We start from the raw sequence: 23944 nt of genomic DNA, 5'->3' as shown, positions 1-23944 counted from the left end.
AGGCGATCTGTGCCTGACGTATAAAGCCATGTCTAACCCAGAATTAATGGACATGCTGCACCTCAGAAAATCCAAATCCCATCGAGCTATGAGCTCGAGAGACTTGAACCTCAGCAGTGAAATAAATAGGACATGCTGGAGGGACAGATTCATAACCCAGAGGCTCCCTTCACTCTGGAATAAAATCAAATCCCAGTCCAGGTTAGGCAGAGTCCCTCTGACTCAAGAGGAATCTTGATGAGTGGATGGGAGATCGTAGGTTTACCCCGGGTATCACTTCTGTGTCACTGTTAGACAGAGGCACAGTATACTAACCTTGAAAAAGGGCATAGCAAATCGGTGGCGAAAGCCAAACACATTCTGGCTAGGCTTATAAATGCCCTAGGGCAGATAGCCTAGCATGAACCTATAAACAGTTGACCATACTTAGAAAACATTGTAAAGACGGGACATTCCCTGGAACTGGCATTTCAAGAATTGTAGCTTGCTTAGACCAGAACAGGTAAACAAATGTCCCACATAAGTAACTTCTTTCAGTTTGAATTTACATTTCTGAGGATTCAGTTTAAGATTTACTTCACATGCACAGTCTAGAACTTCTCAATCGTGTTTGTCTTTACCATTGCCTCCAACAACACTGTCTACTACAACAGCACATGGATAACCAGAAAATATTTGTTCCATGGCACGTAGAAAGACTTCACTGGCAGAACTGATTCCAAATGGCATTCTCAAAAATCTAAATCTACCAAATGGTAGACTGAATGCAGTTAAAATGAAGATTTGCAATCCAGCGAAATTTGCCAAAAGGAATTTGGCCAGACCGCGGCTACCTCTTCTACTGGATCAATACATATTCGAATATCTGAGCTTTTCTTATATCTACCACCTTGAAGGTTACACAGTCCGTTCTTCTACTGGAGAAAGGACACCTAAATTCACCAGTTTGTGTAGTTCTGCTTTTACTTTACTCTGCATCATTACTGGAATCTTCCGTGCTGGTTTAACAATTAGACTTACTTCACAGTTTAACTTCATGGAATATGCCCATATTCTTAAGGATATCCACACCTCCAGGCTAGTTGCACAGCATAATGCATCCGAGATTATCCAAGTGCAACCAACGCTGGGCAAGACCGCAATCCACATTATAGCTTGCTACAGACCCCCTCACACTCAATTCTTGATACTGGAAAGTATTAGGGTACAACCCAACACCCTAATAATTTCAACTACCCCACCATTAACTGGGAAAACTATTCATGTACCAACTCTTTTGCTCAACGTTTTCTGGAATTCATAAAATTCCAACGTCTTGGATCAACTTATTCACACCCCCATCAGAGGCAGCAATATCATAGACCTGGTCATTACCAACATGGGCAATCAGTGTTCCACACCAGAGGTCAATTCCTCATTGGTCAGATCGGACCACAAGCTAAAAATCACCCTAGACATCCACATCCCACCCCCAATTAGGAAAAACCACCTTAAAAAAATTCTCCAAGCCAACAACTTCACACTTAAGACAGAAGTGGCAAACCAAGACACCCATGAAGACGGACAATGGAGGTACAACTGCTGAATCCTACACAAATGCACTTTATAAGCACTTACACAAGTGCATGGATCATGCTATCCCTAATAGAACCAAGATGCTATCCTCCAAAAAATAAAGGAAGCCAATCTGGTGGTTCTCTGCCATAAACAAACTCAACAGAAACTGTTGCAAGAGTGTAAAATCCCATGACTGGAGGAACTCCCTGATCAACCTTAGTAAGAAGCTGAGATCCCTCAAAATCCTCTAAAGCTAGCTACGAAAACAAAATTGCCACTGACTAAAGACAACCACAAAGCATTCTATAGCCATGTGAAGAATCTCAATGAAAACACTCAGATCTGCTCCGAGTTACAGCACAATGGCACTAAATATACAGAACCAACTGATATGGCAGATCGGTTCAGTGCTAACTTTACCCCCCCTCTTCAGTGCTAACTTCACTCCCCTCTCACCCCCTAGAGGGCTAACTTTACCCCCCCTCTCGACCCTAGAGGGCCCATCTCTATACTGGAATAATAAGTTCATAGTTCATAGAATGCAAAGTTCCTGTAATCATGGCTGCACAGGTAAAAACCACACCCTCCAAAACAAGAACACAGCATCCATGGGACCTGACAATATCCCAGGCTGTAGGATCCCAGGCTGTGTCCTACACGAACTACAGAATGAACTGGCACCCAAGTACCATGTTCAATCATAGCCTCACCTCAGGCTTTGTGCCCACTGAATGGTGCACCGCAACGGTTATCTCACTCCACAAAGGGGGAGCCAAGACAGACCCCAGGAACTACCGCCCCATTAGCCTGACGAGTCTGGTCTACAAGGCCATGGAACTCAAAGAAAGACATTGGTAATCTCCAAACTCTGGACCATACCCAGTTCGGGTTTTAAGAGGCAGATTAGGTCTCCTAAACCTGATTGCCAAATGGCTCACAGACAGAACCCACACTGTGAAAGTAGCAGACTCCAAATCCGACTTCAGACCAGTAACGTGGAGTACCACAGGGTTCAGCCCTGGGTCAGCTCCTGTTTGGTATCTACTTCTCTGAAGTACAAGCTAACACAGAAGGTCTTTGGCTAACAAAGTTTGCAGATGATTGCAAACTAGGAGCCATAATCGAAATTCCTAACTATGTGGACATACAAAAGGGCCTCACTAAGACAGATGCCTGGTGTCAAAGCCATGGCCTGAAGCTCAATGACAAAAAGTGTATTGTCATCCCCTTTGGTAAAAACTCTGTACCCATGAACTTGGTAGTCTACTTAGTGCCGAAAGTGTGATAAGATACCTTGGGACACAGACAGTAGTCTCTCCTTTGATAATCACACCACCACAGTGGTCAGGAAATCCTATGTGGCTCATCTCATCACAAAAGGTTTCTCATCCAAAAAAAATAAATTTTCCCCCTCTACTCATCACTCAGACCCATTAGAGAGTACAACACCCCTTTTGGTATGTACCTCACAAGACATCAACAACTGGAAAGGCCACAGAAATACCACACAAAGGAGGATTACTGGCCTCAAACAGATGCCCTACAAGACAGTCTCAAACAACTCCAGTGTAATTCAGTCGCATATCGCCTACTCAAGGCAATCTCTGCCCAACACACACAAAGCCATGTCAAACCCAGAGCTGTTGGACATGCTCCACTTAAAGAAATCCCAATCCCTCTGAGCTACACGCTCTATAGAGACCTAAACCTTGTCACCACAACAAACAGAACTTGCTGGAGGGATAGAATCCTGTCCCAGAGACTTCCCATACTCTGGAACAGACTACCTATGTCAAACAGAGCTCCTCAATTAGCACTCAAGAAAAATCTTGATGACTGGATGGGAAATAGGAAATTCACCCCAGGGATCACTTCTGTGGCTCTTCGACAGGGGCACAGGAAAATAATTTTCTTGGTTGGTGAAAGCCAGGGTACCTTTTTGGCTATATAGGCCCTATGGCCAATAGCCTAATACCTACCTATGAACCTGGGTGACTGGAAGTTTACCAAGCTCGGCTTTGAATATCAGCATGTTGTTGTCTTTCGGCTTTTCCCGGTTAGGGGTCACCACAGCGGAACTCCGGTCCGCTGACTGGCAGATTTTGATGAATGCTGAGGTGCCAGCTCGTTCAACCTTCAACGAAGGCACACCCATTTACACGTCTTCTGAACACCCACCCAACCGTGGGGAGGACATGCAGACTCCACACAGAAGGCACTCCCTGCACTCTAGCAGAGAATCGAACAGGAGAATGTCATGTGAGGCAACAACGCTACCGCTGCACCACCGCGGCATTTTTGAAAATATCAGCATATTCACTAAAAATATTCTGTGTAAAACTATTGTTCATACTTTTATGGTGAACCTCTTTATTAAATGAAATCAGTCCCACTCAGACTGCAGCCTAACAGTGACAGTCTTCAGACTCCATAAAACGTCAAGTCATAGCAGTTTCCTGCAGAATGGCATGAAAGAACTACTGCACCACATTATGAACCTCTTCACCACCATAAGCAGCTAGTTTTGCACACTTCCCTCAAGTTTCTCACCACATTTTACTTTAGCAAACATTTGCGCTGACATTACATCGCACTTAGATACAGCATCTACTTTAAGCTCTAGAGGTCTTCCAGTGTCTACTTAAAGCTCTAGAGGTTTCCCATTAATTTGCACATTACACAATATTTCACTCTTTGCTGACAACTGCTAATCTACTGTATTAACTGTTTCATTGATCACAAAGACACCATCAGCATAGAAAGTCTACTCACAGCCCTTAAGAATTTATTACAGTCTATATATCCGATCTACTTGCTTCTTTGAATACTCTCTTTAAATACAAGTCTGTGACTTAACTTGCAAAGCCTATTGAAAGGATTCCACCTTTTACATTTGTGACATTGCTGACCAAAAGGTAAACACTTTTCCCCATTTAGGTTCAAGGCTGCCTCCACAATTGCAACAGTTAACAAGGTTGGGGATGACCCCCTTCGGTGTACATTTCATCTTTCTGCTGCTGTACACTATCAACATTAGTACTAACAGATATTGCAAACATGCTTCTCATTTGTAAGCATGTTTTATGCTTTTCTGTAAGCATATGTATTTGATAAATTTCAATGGCTTTGCACAATGTTAATTCGCAATCTCGAAGCAAAATCTCACTGCATCATTAATACCACATACAAAACAGCCATTTATCAAATCTCATAGATCAAGTCTACATGTTTTTGCATTATTTCTCAAGTCAGTAATATATGCTGCAATAGTTTCACCAAGCTTTTGATTTCTTGTGTAAAATTTGAGCCCTTCCATTGTAATATTCATTTGAAGGTTGCACATTTCTCTAAGTTTACATTTTAAGCACCATCTTCCCACCTTTCAGCCAGTATCACAATATGCTAGTTTCAGGTGCATACACAAATGGCTTCCTAGCCAGCTAAATTGAGAAGTATAAATACTCTTGTACACGCGCCTTTATCAGAAAATGCAGCCTGTATGAAAACACTATATTCTTGCTCAAACACTCAAACACCAGCGGTTCAGGTCTGCGAAATCCCTCTGCCAGAACAACAAACATAAACCTGGTACTTGTAATTTTGGCTCAAATACACAACAATCCTCCGCAAATGCTTTTAACACTACAAATGACACTTCGGGCACTTCGAAAAGTCTTGGTTACTGCAAAAAAGTCGTACATTACGAAACAATTCTGACATTTTAGCCTTTTTGAACATTTTAACCTTTTTGAACATTTTAAACACTTCAGAGATAATGTTGCTATCTTGCACATTTTGAATAACTGTTTTGAAGACTAAATGCTATGCCACAGGTTTGGCAAATGAATCATTTAAAATAATTTTAAGTACCTTTGAATAACCAAAAAAGCAACAGACCAATAATTCACAGAAAAGCAAATTGCAGGCCAAAGGACTCCACAAAGAAGTGATAAATCCACTTTATTTATAAAGCAGTAAAAGGTTAGCACTTTCGTCCCTAAAACAAACTAGGAACTTCAGACAAAAAAATGTTCCAACAGTTTTTTAAATTTTGTAACCTAAATTGCATCTTTAGTTGCAATGTGGATGTGGATCACCTCAACTGCTCTGCTTTCACTGCCCAGGTTTTTGCACCATACAGCTTCTTTGGCATTCTTTTGTCTCACAATAGCCAATACTCTGCCAGTTTTCTGCAGCCCCCCCCCTCATTCTAGCTTCCTCATTTAGACTAATTTTCCTCTTTCACCCCTCCCAGATGCACAAAATCTATTCACCTGTTACACTATTTTCCCTTCTACCTCAATTTTCAGCTTTTTCTAAATTTCCCCCATTTGCGGCCTTGTCAACTGTCCTGTATGTACTCATCCAATATGCGTTCAATTGTGCATTCAATTCTATCACTTGCGTTCAGTTGTGCATTCAATTCTATCACTTGCTGAAGTTCTTGTTCAGAGTCTGCCTGTAATCTCACATCATCTGCATACAGCAGCCTTATCTGTCCCCTCTGGACAGTTTGCTAAAAAGTCCATCACCAGTACGGATAACAATGAACTCTGAGCTTAACCCTGATGCACACACTCCCACTAGGAACCCCTCTAATACATCCACTGTTCGTACTTATGTTACTGGGTCCTTGTACATAGTGGATTCCATTAGCGTTTCTGGGACTGCTGAAATCAGCTTTCTTGGAACCATGTCATATGATTTTACTGTTGGACTTCTTCCACATTTCCAGCTTCTTCTCTACTATCCAGCTCACTGCAAACACGGGGTTGGCTGTGCTACAGCCTAATCAAAACTCAAAACTGTTCCATCTCCCATCTTACTTTCTACTACTCTGCATATATATCAATTACCCTCCCCAGTACTCTCACGCAGTGTGACAGGAGTCCGATACATCTATACTGCCTACAGTTGTGAATGCCCCCTTTGTTCTTGTACAATGGCATATTGCTTATTCTCTAGTCATCCGAGATATGCCTCCCCCTCTATACTGCTATAAGTACCCTCGAGCAGTTTTTCCGATAACTCACCCAACATCTCGATCATATCTGTTGTGACCTAATCTGAGCCTACTACTCTCCCAGATTCATTTTTCTTATTAGTGCGTTTCTCATTTCTTCTAAGGTGAGCTCTCTATCCTTTCATTGTAAGCTGCATCTAGGGCAGTACAGCTTCTGTGGGGATTTCTTCAATCAGAAGCTGCTGGAAGTGCTGCTACCTGCCTTTGAAGTCCGTTGGGATGGTGAGCAGGTTGTTTCAGGCATCCCTTACAAAGGGTGTCTGATAATCTTCTTTAGGTTTCTCTATCTCCGTCTTGCAACCTGATAGTTTCTTTGTACCATCTAAAGAATCACATTCCAGAAGCTGGTAGAGTGCTTCTAATACCTTGTTCATTATTGCCAATGGGCTCTAGTCTCCGTTGGCCAACCAGTATTCCTTATCTTGTTCCGGGTTTTTTTTTTTTGCACTTACTCTTTTGATAACTTTATGAACTTCAACATTCCACCAGTAGCATTCCACCAGTAGCTTTCCTTATATATCTTATTTCAACATTCTACCACTAGCTTTCCTTAAAAACATCTTATTTCAATCTCTGGCTCTGCCACATAACTCTTCTGGAGCCCCCATGCAAGCTGGGGACTCCAGAAGCAGGACTTCAGCCTAGTCTCAGTTGACCTTAAAAGCCTTCTCTGATCGTTGCTTGAAGCGGACTATGGCTACCAGTGGTTTATGCAGGTGGCTGACAGTTTCACTGGAGATGGGTGTGCCCAAGTTGCATGTCAGCCACAGTTACTAGGACAGCTTAGCAGACTTTTCCTCCGAGAATTCTGATATGTGGAAGAGCTTCCACACCATCAGTCAGGCAGTGCAAAGGAGAAATTGTTCAGTTTTTCTGATATGCCCGTACATAAACCGTCATGCCCGTACATAAACCGTCATACCCAAACTAATCACGATCAGAGAAATGAAAGGTCAGTAGAAAAGGCCATGGAAGGGCTGCATCCTGCAGCTAACACTTTTTTTTACTGAAGATCCATTACTACAGCGAGTAACCTGCTTAACAGTTTTATCATTTTCTGAGATACTCTGGCTGAAGGAGCATGTAATACAAAGCTCCAAGCAGAAAGAAGAAGGACCTCAAGACAACAAAATCTCAGAAAGCTGCGCTTTTCAGAGAAAATTAACAGTAGGGGCTCTGAAGATAAAGTAAGATTTCAGCTTGCTATGCCTAGTGGGAAAAAATGGTAGACCATGTTAAGCTGTACAGATTTTTGCATCCTGACAGCTACAATCAGTTGCCACCAACTCATCTCCCCTACCAGACACCATCGTATTTTCTCCTGGGCTCAAACTGACCCACATCCAAAGTCAGCTTTTCAAGATTACTGCAAGCCAACACTGGCCCCTCTCCCATCCTTTCTTGTGCATCCCCAGCAGCATTCATGCCATTAGCAAACACCAAGGGCTTTATCCTTCTGCACCACTGGCCCTTCTGTATATTTTTGACCACCCTTGTAAATTACCAAAGACACAGCTCCTATTGGCCTTTCCTTTCACTTGACCACAAGTACTAAGAGGGAGGTGAAAATGCAGAAGTTGTACTTGTAAACCTTTCTCATGCTAGCAATCCTACAATAGGATACTGCTACCTCCCCCTCCTTTTCAGATGAGCTGGAGTCGGTCTATCATTCCCATCAATAGCATATGGATTCTCCAGTACCAAAACTGTTAATCACAACACACATCTTGTTGCAGTGTGGGATAAAGCCTCTATCATGTAAAGTCATCTACAGCCATCTACATTCATTTCTTCCATAGAGACAGTGATGATGAAGGCAGTGGAAGTCAAAACTGCTCTACATGTTGGCCTTTACAGCTATGTACCACAGTCTGTTACACGGAGACAAAACAGAATGCATTTATCCAACCAACTGCAGACACTTTGGCTGGTAAGGTTTCTGTCTCTAGCCAAGAAAACAACCACTTTGCATCTTTAATTCAGCTTTGCTGGCACTACATCTCAGCTGCACACAGACATCCACAGATGTATTAACTGTTCTGCTGGATTGGGATTAGGTTACTGTCATAGCAATTTTTACTACAGAACTAAGGTTAATATACAAAGAAACTATCTATATACAGTACTAAACATGGGAAGTACACTAAGCATGCAAATCCAAAATAAGTGTAACAAGTGACTGCAAGTAAGCAGATGGATTTTCATTACAAGGAATTAAAATCTGCTGAACTGAAGTGCTTGGAGAAAGACAGAGCAAGAATTCAAGTCACGAGGAGAAGCACACACACCCCCCCCCACACTTTCCATCAGGGCCGTAATAAAGATGCCTTACACAAACCTGTTAAATATCAAACTACATTAGACTGGTTGCCAGCCTCTTCAAAAGTCTGTCAAGCTTATAGCCTACAGAACCATCCAAGAAAACGTCAGCTGTAACCCCCATCTTAATACTTTCTCCTTCCCATATGTATATCAAGATTACTTTTGGAGGTTAATGACTGACTTAATCCAACTGTAAGGGGAAGCTTGCTCCATACACTTGGAGACCTCTTTGTAATAGATCTGAAACTTTACCATGTTATTAATATTTATACAATCATTACTACTAGATTACACAAACTGTAGCTAGCTCCCTCAGTGGTGCATTCCAGGACAGACTCCAGAACAGACTCAAAGAACACAGGATCAGGTACTGTCTTACAGACCACGCAGAAGTCAGTTCTTAGTAATGTGCAAGAATGGGAACAGAAAGACTGTTCCTGAAACCTTTCCGACACGAATAAGTTTTCCAGTCCCATAATCTTTACAGTTAGGAATTCCTCTACCAAAGTTCTTTTCAAGTGACTTGCTGATTTCTATAAATGGTTGAAGTGCATTCTGTAATGGGTCTGATCACTCAGGTGACGAGAAATGCCTTTTAAAATTAGATGGGCTAAGGACCATACTTTTCTGACTTGGAGACTGTGCATAGATCTCCACCTGTATGAATAAACAGCAGGAAATAGACAAGATTGGAAACTAGGGAATAAATCACAGAAGTCTAGGGTACATACACGTGTTCAACAACCTCTACACTGCTACAAAAATTGCTGTCCTAGTTCAATACACTGATGACTACACTTATCTGCACTGTCAAAACTCTCTCTAAACTCCAAGACCTTACACAGCAATCCTTAATCGATGGAAACATAGCTAAATAATTCACAACCACTACCAAAAAAATAATATATATATGGTTCCCTATCAGAAGCCTGAAACACTATAAGCCTGAAAATCAAAATCCTGAAACCAAAAGCCTGAAAATTAAAAATCCCGAAAACCCAAAATCCTGAAAACACAAATAATGCTAATATGTCACTATAAAGACACTAATATCTACCAACTGACCCTGACCCTAGCCCTAAGGTCCGTCACTATCGCACACTCACCTGACCCGCGCCCTAACCCTAACTCACTTAAACCGCCCCTAACCCCAATATTTGTCACTATTGCATACATGCCTAACCTGCGCCCTAACTCACTTAAACCGCCCCTAACCCTAACAAAACCAACCGCACACTTACCTCAACCCAACGCATGACCTAACAGGCTTTTGATTTTCAGGCTTCTGATAGGGAACTATATATATATATATATATATATATATATATATATATATATATATAAATATATATATATATATATATATATATATATATATTATATTATATTATACACACACAAAAGTAAACTGGGCGTCATCACAGATGACTAGCTGAAATTTGACCACTACGTACAACACGTGGTTAAAAACAATAAAAATTCGAAACTTAGTAAATTATACAGAGATAGAGTAAAAACCTGCCTCACTGATATAGCCAGAAGACATGCAGCCTCTAGTTTCTTATGCTCTCTCTCCTCTAAACTACCTCAATCTTCACTAACCTTCCAAAATCTCAACTACTAAACTTGAGCAATGTTGTAATAAAACACAGCAGAGAGTTGATTATCTGAACAGAAAGTTTATGGATAGGAAAAATCTAACTGAATATGTTAATGTTATACATATTCACTTATGCATGTTTTTTGAGCTTCTAGCCCACTCATGCATGAAAATATTCTTTATTGTCCACTGAAATCACTGAATGGTTGAAAAGTGTATTCCCCGTGTGAACCCCCCCCAACATTTTAGAAGTTTTTTTATCCTGTTCAATGTATGTCTGATTATCCAAACATTGATTATCCAAACTACCCTAGGTCTCAAGTTAGTTCGGATAATCAAGAATCTACTGTAAACAAATCTGCAGTAAACAGAACTAACCTTCAGTGAATTAACTGGCTAGAACTACCATATTACCTTTCCCTCTCAGCTAACTACAATGCACAAAATTCTCTTATCAGCCAAAAAACTGGCCAGCTCACAACAACTTAATAAAACACCTCTAAACAGAATTTTACACTGTAGGGGAAAAAAAAAAAAAAAAAATCACTAAATTAACTAAATCTAATACCGCAGGTGACTATATTCAAACTGTGTAGCTAAACTCAGGAATCACAGCCCTACCACCAAAAACCATTCAGAATGCAAACTTATGTAAAATACAACTAAAACTTCATCTATCAAACCAATGGATCTGTTCCTGTACATTTCCACATTAAATTCCATGGTCATCTTCAGCTTGCCATTTCACCAATTTCTCTTCATTTAGAATTAAATGCCCAAACAGTTTTTCATAAACACCCAAACAGTTCTATTGCCTCTCCAAACCATATACATAGCTTTGTGACAATGCTCACCTCTGTACTTGTAGCATAAACATTACATTTTACATTTATATATACATATGTGTATGTATATATACACACACACACACACACACACACACACGTGTGTGTATATACATATATATGTATATATACACACACACGTGTGTATATACATATATATGTATATATACACACACGTGTGTGTATATACATATATATGTATATATACACACAAAATAGGTCTACTTCATAAACAAAGAAAACCCACCTACCTGAAATCAGTAAATATTTTGAGACACTAATTTTATCAATTAAAAAAGTGTCCAGCACTACAAAAAAATAAAAAACGAAACAGATTAATCCCCAACAAACTATAACAACTCCGAGATCACACTACAGTGGGGAAAAGAAAGGGGCAATGTTCACCATGGTGGCCAAGTGGTTCCTTTCCCAGGGTAACTTACCAGTGATCTGAGCATCAGTGTTCGTTCTTTTGTGGTTTCGACATTCAGTGATTCGGGTCAGTGGGTTTTCATTTTTCCAAATTAGAACCACATATATATTACACACACACGATATTAAAAAAGTGTACACACCCCTCTTAAAATGCCTGGTTTTTCTGATATAAAGAAAAGTGAATGCTGTAATTCAATCAAAAGATGCTTCAAAGTATTAGTTTAAGGGTGTGCACACTTATGCGACCAGCTTATAGGTTTCATAGGTGTGTACTAGGCTAATGGCCCTTGGGCCTTTACAAGGCTAGCCATAGGATTATCCTGGCATCGTGCCACCCGACCTTAGTTCCCAGTGCCTCTGTCGATTAAAGCCACTGGAGTCATTCCCATCCACTCATCAAGACTTCTCTTGAAGAGGGTCAGCGAAGTGCTCTGCTTGACATGTATGGAAAGTCTATTCCATAGCATGGGCAGTATGGAAAGTCTATGCCATACTATGGGCAGTTTCTGGGTTATGAACATGTTCCTCCAGTACATTCTTTTGATTGTGGTAATGAGGGTGAGGCGTGTGGTGCGGAGGGATTGGGATTTATTTAGATGTAGCATTTCTAACAGAGCTGGGTCAGACATGGCTTTATAAGTCAAGCAGAGATCGCCTCTAAGTAGGCAATTTGAGAGAGAATAGTTGGAATTTTTTTTTGAGTCTGTCCATATAGGACAAATGTTTAAGGCCTAGGATCCTCTTTGTGAGGTACTTTGTTGCAGGTGTCTAGTGAGGGACATGCCAAATGAGGCATTGTACTCTACGATTGGCCTAATGAGGGAAGAGTACAGGGAGACAATGACCTCTTTCTTCCTGGAAGCAAAACCCTTAGTAATGAGATGTGCCACACAGAAGGACTTTCTGACTACAGTAGCAATGTGGTGATCAAGAGAGGCTGCTGTCAACCTGTGTTCCCAGATCTCTCATAATGCCTTCTGTGTTTAGTGGACTACCATCAATGTGGCAATTCATGCGAAATGGGGGTTTCCCAATGGGGATGACTACATTTTTTAGATTAAGGCCATGGTTCTGACACCAGTCATTGGTCTCAGTGAGGCCATTCTGTAGGATGTCAACATCACTTGGGGGGGGGGGGGGGGTTAATAATACGTCCCAACTTACAATAGTCTGCTAACTTTGTCAACCAGAGTCCCTATGCGTTGGCCTAGACTTCAGAGAAGTAGATACCAAACAGGAGAGGACCCAGGACCGAACTCTGTGGGACTCCACTCGTGACTGGTCTGACGAAGTCAGCTACTTTCACACTGTGGGTTCTGTGAGCCAGTTTGCAAGCCACCTAGTGACATAGGGGTTGATACCTAGCTTAAGTCAGATTTTCTATGATGCTTGAGTGAGGAATGGTATCAAAGGCTTTGGCCAGATCAAGGCAGGCTGTATGAACCAGCTTGCCTTCATCCACACCTCTGGTGACTGACACAAAGTAGTCAACCAAGTTGAGCAGGCATGATCTACCTTTCACAAAACCAAACTGTGTGGGATCCGGAGTTTGGAGATTCCCGATATCCTTGTTTATTAGGTCCATGATGATGTGTTCCATAGCTTTGTATATCAGATTAGTAAGGCTAATGGGGAGATGGTTCCTAGGGTCTGTAGTCACTCCTTTGTGGAGAGGGATGACTGTAGCAGTGCACCATTTGGTAGGGACAAAGCCTGAGGTGAGGCTGTGATTGAACAGGGCACACAGGCGAGGTGCCAGTTCACTCCTGTAGTTCATGTAGAACAGCCAGGGATATTCTCAGGTCCCACAGAAGCTGTATTCTTGGCCTTGGACAGTGCTGTTTTAACCTGTGCAGCAGTAATACTGGGTGCCTGACAATCTACTGGTATTGTGATTGGTCCTTTTGGGGGGGGGGGTAAAGTTGGCACTGAATCGGTCGGCCAGTATATTAGCAATATCTGTTGGCTCAGTATAGGAGGTACCAGTGTGCAGTAGCTCAGAGTAAATCTGGGTATTGCCGTGGAGATTCTTTACACAACTATAGAAGGCCTTGTGGTTGTCTTTACTATCTGCTGCAATTCTGTTTTCATAGCTAGCTTTAGCAGATTTTGAGGGCTCTCAACTTTTTGTTGAGGCTGATAAGGGAGTTTTTCCAGTCTTGGGACTTCACCTTATTTCGCATCAGTTTCCTCCTCCTGTTGTAGAGTTTTGTTTATGGCAGGCAGGGGACTACCAGATTGGCTTTCTTTTTTTGAAGGAGTGTGTCTTGGTTCTATTGGGTATGGTGAGATCCATGTATTTGTGTACGTGTTTGTACAGCGCATTGGTGTAGGATTCGGTGGTCGTGACACTACTGTCCATTTGCATGGGTGCCATGAAGTTAGCCACCTCTGTTTTTAGGAGCCCAGAGTTAGCTTTGGAGAAGTTTTTCATGGTGGTTACCTTTACGGGGGTGGGGTGGGGGATTCAATAATCTCGAAATACTGAAATGTTGAATGTCAGTATTTAGAGACTGAATAGTCAAAAAAAAAATAACACGACACACCCTATAAGTAGGGGGCAAGGCCCCCTGCACCCCCCACACCGCCCCTACTTATATATTCCAACTCAGAGGTCGCACTAAACACACCAACACCACCGCGCGTGCACACACACTAAAATCGCTACCCATTATCCTCAAACACACAACACTTAACTGAAACCCAAGATAAATCCACAAACCGCACCACACGTCATGAACACAACACCACAATAGCTGCGGATTTGGAGTAGTGCAGTTTCGTTAACTGCACTTTCCACTATCTGGTCTCGACGTACTCGAAAGTACATTGAGATTGTCTAGTGTATCCGGGGTGGGGTGGGACGTGGATTTCCAAAGGGATTAGTTTGTGGTCAGATTTAACCAGGGAGGAGCAGACTATTGGTGTAGAGCAACAGTTGCCCATGTTAGTAATGGCCAGGTCAAGGATGTTGTGTATCCGGGGTGGGGTGGGACGTGGATTTCCAAAGGGATTAGTTTGTGATCAGATTTAACCAGGGAGGAGCAGACTATTGGTGTAGAGCAACAGTTGCCCATGTTAGTAATGGCCAGGTCAAGGATGTTGCTACCTCAAGTGCGGGTAAGAATGAGCGGTCCAGGGCATTGGAATTAAATTAACTCTAGGAAATGCTGGGCAAGTGTGTTGATACACGAGTAGTTTTCCCCAGTTAATGGAAGAGTAGTTGAAGTCGCCTAGTATGACTGCGTTAGGTTGGACCCTAAAATTCTCCAGGGTGCTTAGGAACATGGAGTGCGAGTCTTGGGACATGGTTGGGGACCTATAGCAGGCTACGACCTGAATCGCCATCTTACCCAATGTTAGCTGCACCTGAAGTATCTCTGATGCGTTATGTTGGGCTACCAAGTCTGGAGGTGTGCACATCCTTTATGAATATGGAAACACCACCGCCTTTGGAGCTTCGGTCCAAGTTCTGGGGCTGAAAGGTGTGGAATGAGTTATAGACTGGTAGTGTAGGGGTGCTTTCTGAGGCCTTGAACCAGGTCTCTGTTACTGTACAAATGTCGATGTTCTCCATTTTAAGGAGTGCTTCGAGCGAGTGCAATTTGAGATTTAGACTTCTAGCGTTGAGCAGCGACGCTCAGATTGCATTTGTAGCTGTTACGGTGGTAACTTGGTCTTTGGAACACCATCTAACAAAAGGCACTATAGAGGTGGCAACAGCCTTGCCCAGTATCCAGAAGCCCAGGGGTAACAGATACAGGCCATTTCTGGCAAAGCATCGGGTCTGTCAATCATGTAATCCCAGGCAGACAGATACTGGATCCCCTTAGAATGACAGTAGAAACTTAGCCAGTTGTTGAAATCAATCATTTTCTGCTTGTACTGTGGTATCATTCTGGGTGATGGTAGGATGCTGCTCGGGGCTAGGGTCATAACCACCTGGGCTACATAAATCAGAGAGCTCTTCCAGGTCGCTTTTCATGTAGTCCAGGGAGGTACGTCTCAGGTCATTCACACCCACATGTACTATGACAGAATCATATTTGTACCTATTGTTGAGGGACCTGAGTGCACGTGTTATGTGGCAGATCTCGGCACCCACCTAACTTACTTCTCAACCTAGTTAGTGGGATATCAGTGTGCCTCATTATCGAGTCACCTACGACTAGTGTTGGGCATGCTGTTTAGCCTTAGGGGCTTTGGTCGAGTGGCACACTGTTTAGGAGAGTTGTCTTTCATGATTAGTGTTGTGGTGGTAGAGCATGTTTCTGCCTCTCTATTTTGTATATTTTTGGCCTCTTTTATATCACAAAAACCTGGCATTTTAACAGGGGTGTGTACACACACACACACACACACACACACACACAAATACACTGTTCTCTATGAACCTGCTTTATATCCCAGCTCAACTAAACTACAACATACATTTTGGGCTCTTAGTTCCTTTTCTCTCCTCCATTTCTTCTCACTTGAGAACATGATCTACTAACTGTTGAAGTGCTCAATGTTCAACATTTTGTATCTTGTATACTGTAAAAATTACCTTTATTTTATATATACGTAATCTAATTGGCAAATTAGTTTACAATTATTAACATATACTAAAATGTCTGTTCGTGTATATTAAATGTGTCAAACACCACATCACCTCTAGAAAGATTCTCACAGAACTTGTCAAACTCTAAATTACACTATGCAAAAATCAGGTACAAGTTTGGTACAGGAACCCTTCCATGACCATAGCAGATTGCGACTCCTAAATGACATTAATGACCTCTGTATAAATAAGAACCTCATCATATCAACTGACCACCAATGGAAGACATGCTCAGAAGTTGACTCAAAAATGTAATGGACCAATGGGTGTTAATAGCCCAACCAGATGACGATGTTCTTGATCTGGTACTTAAAAATATTAATGTCACCATGCAAAATTTCTCTAACAACTCTCCAATTAAGCCAGTCCATAAGCTAGCAGCATGTTCCCTCAAACCACCTAAATGCTCAGAAACCAAAAATACTGTTATTCAAAGAGAGTCTCTCCTCAAATTCTATGGGATAGTCTTGAAATTATAAAAATCACCCCAGACCTGACTTTCCAAAGAATTTAAACCCATGCAAATAAAATCTGCAGTCCCATCCATACTCAAATATTATAAACAATTTAAAAGCAAGCCATCTTAGTGGTCCACTGACAAAAATAAAAATGTACTGCACAATGGAAAGGAAAAAATTATTAGAATACACAGCAAATCTAAGTACCCTCAAGTCAAGGAAACTATTAGGAGTCACTAAAAATTTTAGGAGGACTACCACATCTACTAAAGCAGACCATGATCTCACGTTGGCATCTGAAGGAGGACAATTACAAATCCTTCTTTAGTTGTGCTAGAAAGCTAAGAAACAACTCTCAACTATGTACATATCTTATACTAAAGGACAAAATCAAAGGCCCAGTGGACATTGCCAATATCTCAGGAAATAAATGTAGTGAAAATTTTCACTTCTGAGACAACTATCCCATCTACTGTCCCAGTAGCTCTCAACCCACCCCACCAACCACAATCAACACTAAAGAGCATAAACAGAAAGTAGTTCAAGACTAAGAACACTTGCTCCATGAGACCAGGTAACATACCTGTCTATTTGACAAATTGTGTAGAGGTTCTGCAAAGACATTTGGTACAAGTATGGTGTATAGTACTGGTCATGCCACTCCATAAAGATGGCCAAACTGACCCCAGAAACAATAGGCAATGACCCTTAGTCTCACTTATGAAGACATAGAACACATAACACACTTGATTAACAGAGACATTCTAGAACCACAACAATATGGTTTTGTAAAGGATAGATCCTGTCTAATGAACCTGGTTAACTTCTTCCTCACTGTACACACAGCTTACCTTGAACTGGCCAAGGCATTTATCATCCCCCACTAGCATAACTAATAAACTAAATGTGTTATAAACAGATTCATGTGTAATAAGAGGGATAGCAAAAAATAGAGCCTATACAGGGCAAGTGGTAGTGTCAGGGAACATGAAGGTAGCTGGCAGGGTCATAAAGAACTCAGTGGTGGGACCTTTTTTGTTTGGTATTTACTTCTCTGACCAACAGACCAAAAAAAACATATAGCTACGTTTGCAGGGGACTGTATACCTGAAGTCACTATCAAATCCTCCTGATACAGAAGCCCTCCAGTAAAAACTTACAAAATGCCAAGTTATTAAATAATGCATAATTTTCACATTTGGCAGAGAAACCATCCCCACTATACAACACTGGCAATATCCTACTTCAAAATGAAAATGTAGTTGGAGACCTGGGTTATGAACTCTCATAGGTGTGTACTAGGCTAATGGCCCTGGGGCCTTTACAAGCCTAGCCATAGAGTTACCTTGGCTTAGTGCTCTCTCCTTGAACCACTGTGTAGCACAACTGTCAAGAAATTCTTCTTCCCAGCACAGCTGATTAGCAAGGGATTATCATTCAAGATGTTACCGGCCCCTTAGCACTAATCATACCAATTATAGAATACAACTGGTCCTTTGAGATGCATCTTTCCAGACATATTAAACAGATGGGACCACAAGCTTAAAATCTCTAAGCTACCAGAAAACGACTAGAAGCAGTATCCCTATTTTGTGAGTCTTACAGGCTCCACAAACACCTATGTTTTGCCTTTTGAGCAATCAGGAACTCAGCAGACCAAGATCTCTTGTACTTCTCACAAAATCAAACAGACCCAAAATATCAGAAAAAGTTCAACAAGGGCTCTAAACCTATTTCGGAAGATCAATAAAATAATTTGGAAAGAGATTTGTTACTTAGCATCCCCCTCACCTCTGGAATAAACTCTCCCTGCAGATAAAGCAATGCGATACACTTTCGCCCTTTAAAATGGAACCTGAACAACTGAACGGGTATTCATAAATTCACTCTCGGAATGACAGGCCTAGGTTTTAGAGATGCCAAACTGGCAAGGCGTAATGATCGCACAACTAACCTGGAACTTCCTATGATTCAAGCAAAGTAAGACTTAAAGCTGGATTAAATAAATAAAAAAAAAAAAAAAAAAAAAAAATATCACAATCTTGGGGATTGAACACCTCCCTTAAATCGCCAATTAATTTGCTGGTGAGTAAACTAACTCGAAGCCATAATTACAACACTGAAAGAAAGAAGAAAAATACATAAACAACCAGCTGGTTATGACACTACAAAAGGCACTACCAGTATGCTGCGTAAGGCATTACACTCAAATATGCGGTATCTTCATAAGCACAACTGTCATGGAATAGGTTCATAGGTAGGTACTAGGCTATCTGCCAGAGGGCATTTATAAGCCTAGCCAGAGTGTTGGCTTTTGCCACCCCATTGATTAAATTAACTGATCCTCTGTCAATGAAGTGATCCCAGGGGTGTATTTTCTGTTACCCATCCACTCAAGGATTCTCTTGAAGAGCGTTAGTGAGGGGTTCTGCCCGATATAATTTGGAATTTTGTTCCAAAGCATGGAGCGTCTCTGACAGGAATATATCCCTCCAGCATGTTCTATTTATTGTGGCGCGGTTTAGCTCACTAGAGCGCGTGGCTCGCAGTGACTTGGATTTCTTTAGGTGGAGCATGTCCATCAATTCTGAGTTGGACATGGCTTGGTAATTCAGGCAGAGATCACCTCTGCGCAAGCGATATGCCATGGAGTACAGCCGGAGTTTTTTCAGTCGGGCTACACAGGACATATGTTTGAGGCCAGTAATCCTCTTGGCGAGGTACTTTTGTGGTCTTTCCAGCTGTTGGAAGTGTCTTGTGAGGTACATCCTAAAGTGGGGCATTGTACTCGTTTCTAATGAGTGACGAGTAGAGGGGCACTATAACCTCTAGATGCAAACCCTTTAGTAATTAGATGGGCCACATAGAAGGATTTCCTAACTACTTCAGCAATATGATTGCGAAAGGATCTACCTGGGTCCCCAGCTCTCTTATTACCTCTTACGTATTAAGGGGGCTGCCACCTATGTGGTAATTCATGGGCGTTTTGTTTTTCCCAAATGGGATGACTATGCATTTTTTGGCATTTAGCTTGAAGCCATGACTGACACCAGGTGTCAGTCTCAGTAAGGCCCTTTTGGAGGATGTCCGAGTCAGCCGGAGCGTCAATTATAGCTCCCTGTTTGCAGTCATCGGCGAACTTGGTTAGCCATAGTCCTCCTGTGTTTGCCTATACTTCTGAGAAGTATATGCCGAACAGTAGGGATCCCAGGACCGAGCCTTGCAGGACACCACTTTTGACTGGTTTAGTCTCGGGCCTGGAGCCCGCTATTCTTACCTTGTGAGTTCTGTCTGTAAGCCACTTGGCAACCCATCTCATGACGTAGAGGCTGATGTTCAGGCTGGCATGTTTTTCTGTAATACCCGAGTGGGGAATGGTGTTGAAAGCCTTGGCGAGGTCAAGGTAGGATGTGTGAACCACCTTTCCCTCGTCTATGGCCTTGATGACTGTCTCAAAGAAGTCAACCAGGTTTAGTAGGCATGATCTGCCCTTAAAGCAGGAAAAAGGTCATGTCAAGTGTTTGGAGGTTCCCAATGTCTTTGTTAATGAGTTCCATGATGACGCACTCCATAGCCTTGCAGACCAGGCTAGTCAGACTTATGGGGCGATAGTTACCAGGGTCAGTTGTGGCCCCTCTTTGTGGAGAGGAATAACCATTGCTGTGTGCCATTCTATGGGCACGTAGCCTGTGGAGAGGCTGAGCATGAACAGCGTGTTTAGGTGGGGGGTTAGCTCATTCTGTAGTTCGTGCAAGACGCAGCCTGGGACACCATCTGGTCCCATTGACGCTGTGTCTTTGGCTTTTGAAAGGGCTGTTTTCACCTGTGTGCCTGATTTTTGGGGCACTACACTTTTCTGGTATTGCTGTGGGCCCTTTTGGAGGTGAGAAGGGGGTGAAGTTTGCACTGAATCTGCCAGGATGTTGGCAATATCAGTAGGTTCAGTATATTTTGTGCTATTTTGCACTAGTTCAATACATATCTGCGAATTGCCACAGACTCTTAACATAGCTAAAGACGGCTTTGAATCCTTGGCTATTTTTCTTTTGAAGTTAGCCTTGGATGATTTCATGAGGGACCTTAGTTTCTTACTGATACTGATTAGGGAAGTCTTTTCTTCTTGGGATTTGCTTTTTTTCTGAACTAGTTTCCTGCTATTGTATAGCCTGTTTATTGCAGGGGTCCACCAAACTGGTTTCCTTCTCTTAGAGGAGCGAGTGATATGTTTTCACCTCTGGTAGGGCAGTTTACCAGCTGATCCAGGGCGTTTGAGTTGATGAATTCCAGGAAGCGCTTGCCTGGGAATTTGTACTCTAGTAGTTTTCCCAGTGAATGGTAGGGTAATTGAAATCGCCCAATATCAGGGTGTTCGGTAGGACCCTCATGTTTTCCAGTGTCTCCAGAAAGGTGGAGTGGTGGTCCTGGGTCACGGAGGGTGATCTGTAGCAGGCCACAATTTGCATTGCAGATTTGCCCAGTGTTAGTTGCACATGGATTATCTCAGAGGTATCATGCTACGCCACTAACCTGAAGGTGTAGGTATCCTTGATGAATATGGATACACCCCCTCCTTTTGTGTTTCGGTCCATGTTCTGTGGCCAAAACATGTGGTAGGAGTTGTAGCCCAGTAGTGCTGGGGTGCTCTCTGGAGCCTTGAACCAGGTTTCAGTTACTGCACAGATGTAGACGTTCTCCATACTGAGGAGTGCTTTGAGATTTAAACTCCTGCCGTTGAGTAGCATAACCCTCAGGTTTTTGTTAACTGTGCTATTTACGGAGATCGGTTTGACTTTTGAGCCTTGCCTAAAAAAAGGCACTATGCGGGCAGCAAGAGCCTTGGCTAGTATTCGAAAGCCTAGGGGTGACAGGTGCAAGCCGTCTGCGAAGCAACACGGCTTGTCGAACATGTCATCCCAGCCTGACAGACACTGGATCCCCTTTGAATGACACCAGAAGCTTAGCCAATTGATGAAATTGATCATTTTTTCTTTATACCGAGGTATTCTTTGTGAGGGCAGGATGCTACTCAGGGTCAGGATCATGCCTGCCTAGGCTGCATGATCATGAAGAGACATGGAAGAGCTCTCTGTAGTCCAGGGAGGTACGTCTCAGGTCATTCACACCAACATGAACAATGACAGATTGTACTTGTTCTGGAGTGACCCGAGTGCTTCCGTTATGTAGCAGATTCTGGCTCCCGACAGGCAGCTAATAGTAACCTTCTGCTAGTCCAGCCTAGTGAGTGGGACATCAGTGTGCCTGACTATAGAGTCACCTATTACTAGTGTGTTAGGTATGTTATTTCGCCTCAAGTGCTGTGATTGTGCGGCACACTGATTTTGTGTTTTGTGTGTTGTTTGGTTTGTGATGGGAAGTGCAGATTGTTTGGGTGTCTGCTTTGGAGGTCTCCGATGCTTTTGCAGGTTTTTATTTAGAGCCTCCGAGTATGATTTTGTGTATTTTTGCCAGTGCTGTTTTAGTAGGTCTGTGTACGGCTGAAGGTGTGGTGCAAGTGTTAACCTTCTCCTTTTGACCGTCAGTTCCAGTCTTGGGTGGAGACAGCTTAGCTTCCAGTTTGGTTGTATAATTGCATCTCTCGCATATGTTAGTGGTTTGTGGTAGGAGGAGAGGGTTGTCTGTGTACATGAGGCAGTTGTAACATTGCCTCAATATACCCATATTCACCAGCTGGACTGGAGAGTGCACCTGAAGTTGCTCTTTGGTCATGCCTGAATAGTAGGGTGAGCTGCTTGGTTGGTGAGGGGTGAATAAAGAGCCCTGCCCTGCTGGGCAAACAGTGTCAGGGTACATTAGTGCTTGCTATTAGGTCTGAGCAAGTGCTAGGCTGCAAGATGCTTTTCGAGTGCTTAGGTTGAGAGTTAGACTAGTTTCAAGGGAAAAACTGAAGCGAAGACTTAGTGGAGCCAGGAATAATTTTCACCATAGTTAACCAGCACTGCCCGGTGTGCAAAATCGTGCAAACGTGGTTTTTATAGCAGGGATATGAAAGAGCTAGAAATTAGCCCAAAATGGCCAATAAACTACTAACCTCTGGGCTGGAACCACTCCTTCAGGGACAGATAGGTTGCCCCCTTTCTCACAGGTGAGCAGAGAAACTTCCTTCTATCCAAGTAATGTATGGGCAAACTCAGAAACTAGTATCACAGCCCTGAATTCAGAACTAGCCTGAAAACTGGACTATACTAGCTTAAAAAGGTGGGAAACAGGAATTTTGTTTTTTGAAAAGATAAGACAAAAACAGTAAAAAACGCTTAAAACGACTACAAACTATCAGAAAAGGCTATTGCACTTTAATTTAACTGTTGTAGGCTACACACTACACAAAAAATAACTTAAAAGTGCAGGCAGTCAAATAAGTACAGTGTGAAAAAAATAAGCTTTTAAATCACAATAAATGCTGGAAAATCTGCGTTTAGGTGGAACACAGTTAAATACAGCAAGAAAGTACAGAAAACTGATAGAAGAGAGACAAAGTCTCTCTTCTAAGCTAGAAGGCTTGTATCAGTTTAAGGCTTTCTAGTGCTACCCAGTAGGTTAGTTACAGGAAAGATGGGAAACAAACACAGATGTGGTCTTTTAAACCAGAAAGTTGAAAGATACAAACTGTCCACATGGTCAATAAACTACAATTTCTGGGCCAAGAACCTCTCCTCTCATGGCAGACAGACTACCTAGTGCTTACCACTCCCACTGATAAGCTAGAAGGCTTTCTTCCAACAAAGAAAGGCTTGTGGGGCTCAGAAGCTTACCAATAGCCCTGGATGCAGCAACTCTATCTACACTAGGCTAGTTACAGGAAAGGTGGGAAACAAGCGCAAGTGCGGCTTTTAAACCAGAACGTTGAAAGAAATGGAAAAAAAAACTACCCAAACCAATAGCTAACTTGCTTAAAGAGCACACCTACCCACTGCAAACAGTGTGCTAAAAGACGACGTAACCCTTGTTCCTATCAAAGATGTGATGCGAGAGTTCTTAATTGGGTCTGTCAGTAACATTACTTGCTATCTGAACAGCAAATGGATGGCAATCCCTACTAGCAACCGTTTTGAACATCTCAAAACCCCAAAGAAACGTTGCATC

At 42.3% G+C, this 23944-nt stretch overlaps 1 protein-coding gene across 1 annotated transcript in view; it reads right to left on the bottom strand.

The window, feature by feature from the left end:
- Nucleotides 1–23944, bottom strand: part of CDKN2AIPNL (CDKN2A interacting protein N-terminal like) — a 142619-nt gene that overhangs the window by 117905 nt on the left and 770 nt on the right. The window lies entirely within an intron of this gene.

This window comes from Protopterus annectens, chromosome 4.part0 (genome assembly GCF_019279795.1).
Source record: "Protopterus annectens isolate FY-2018-M chromosome 4.part0, PAN1.0, whole genome shotgun sequence".
Taxonomy (NCBI): Eukaryota; Metazoa; Chordata; order Ceratodontiformes; family Protopteridae; genus Protopterus; species Protopterus annectens.
Note: the sequence above shows the minus strand (reverse complement) of the source record. Positions and strands in the feature narration are given on the sequence as shown.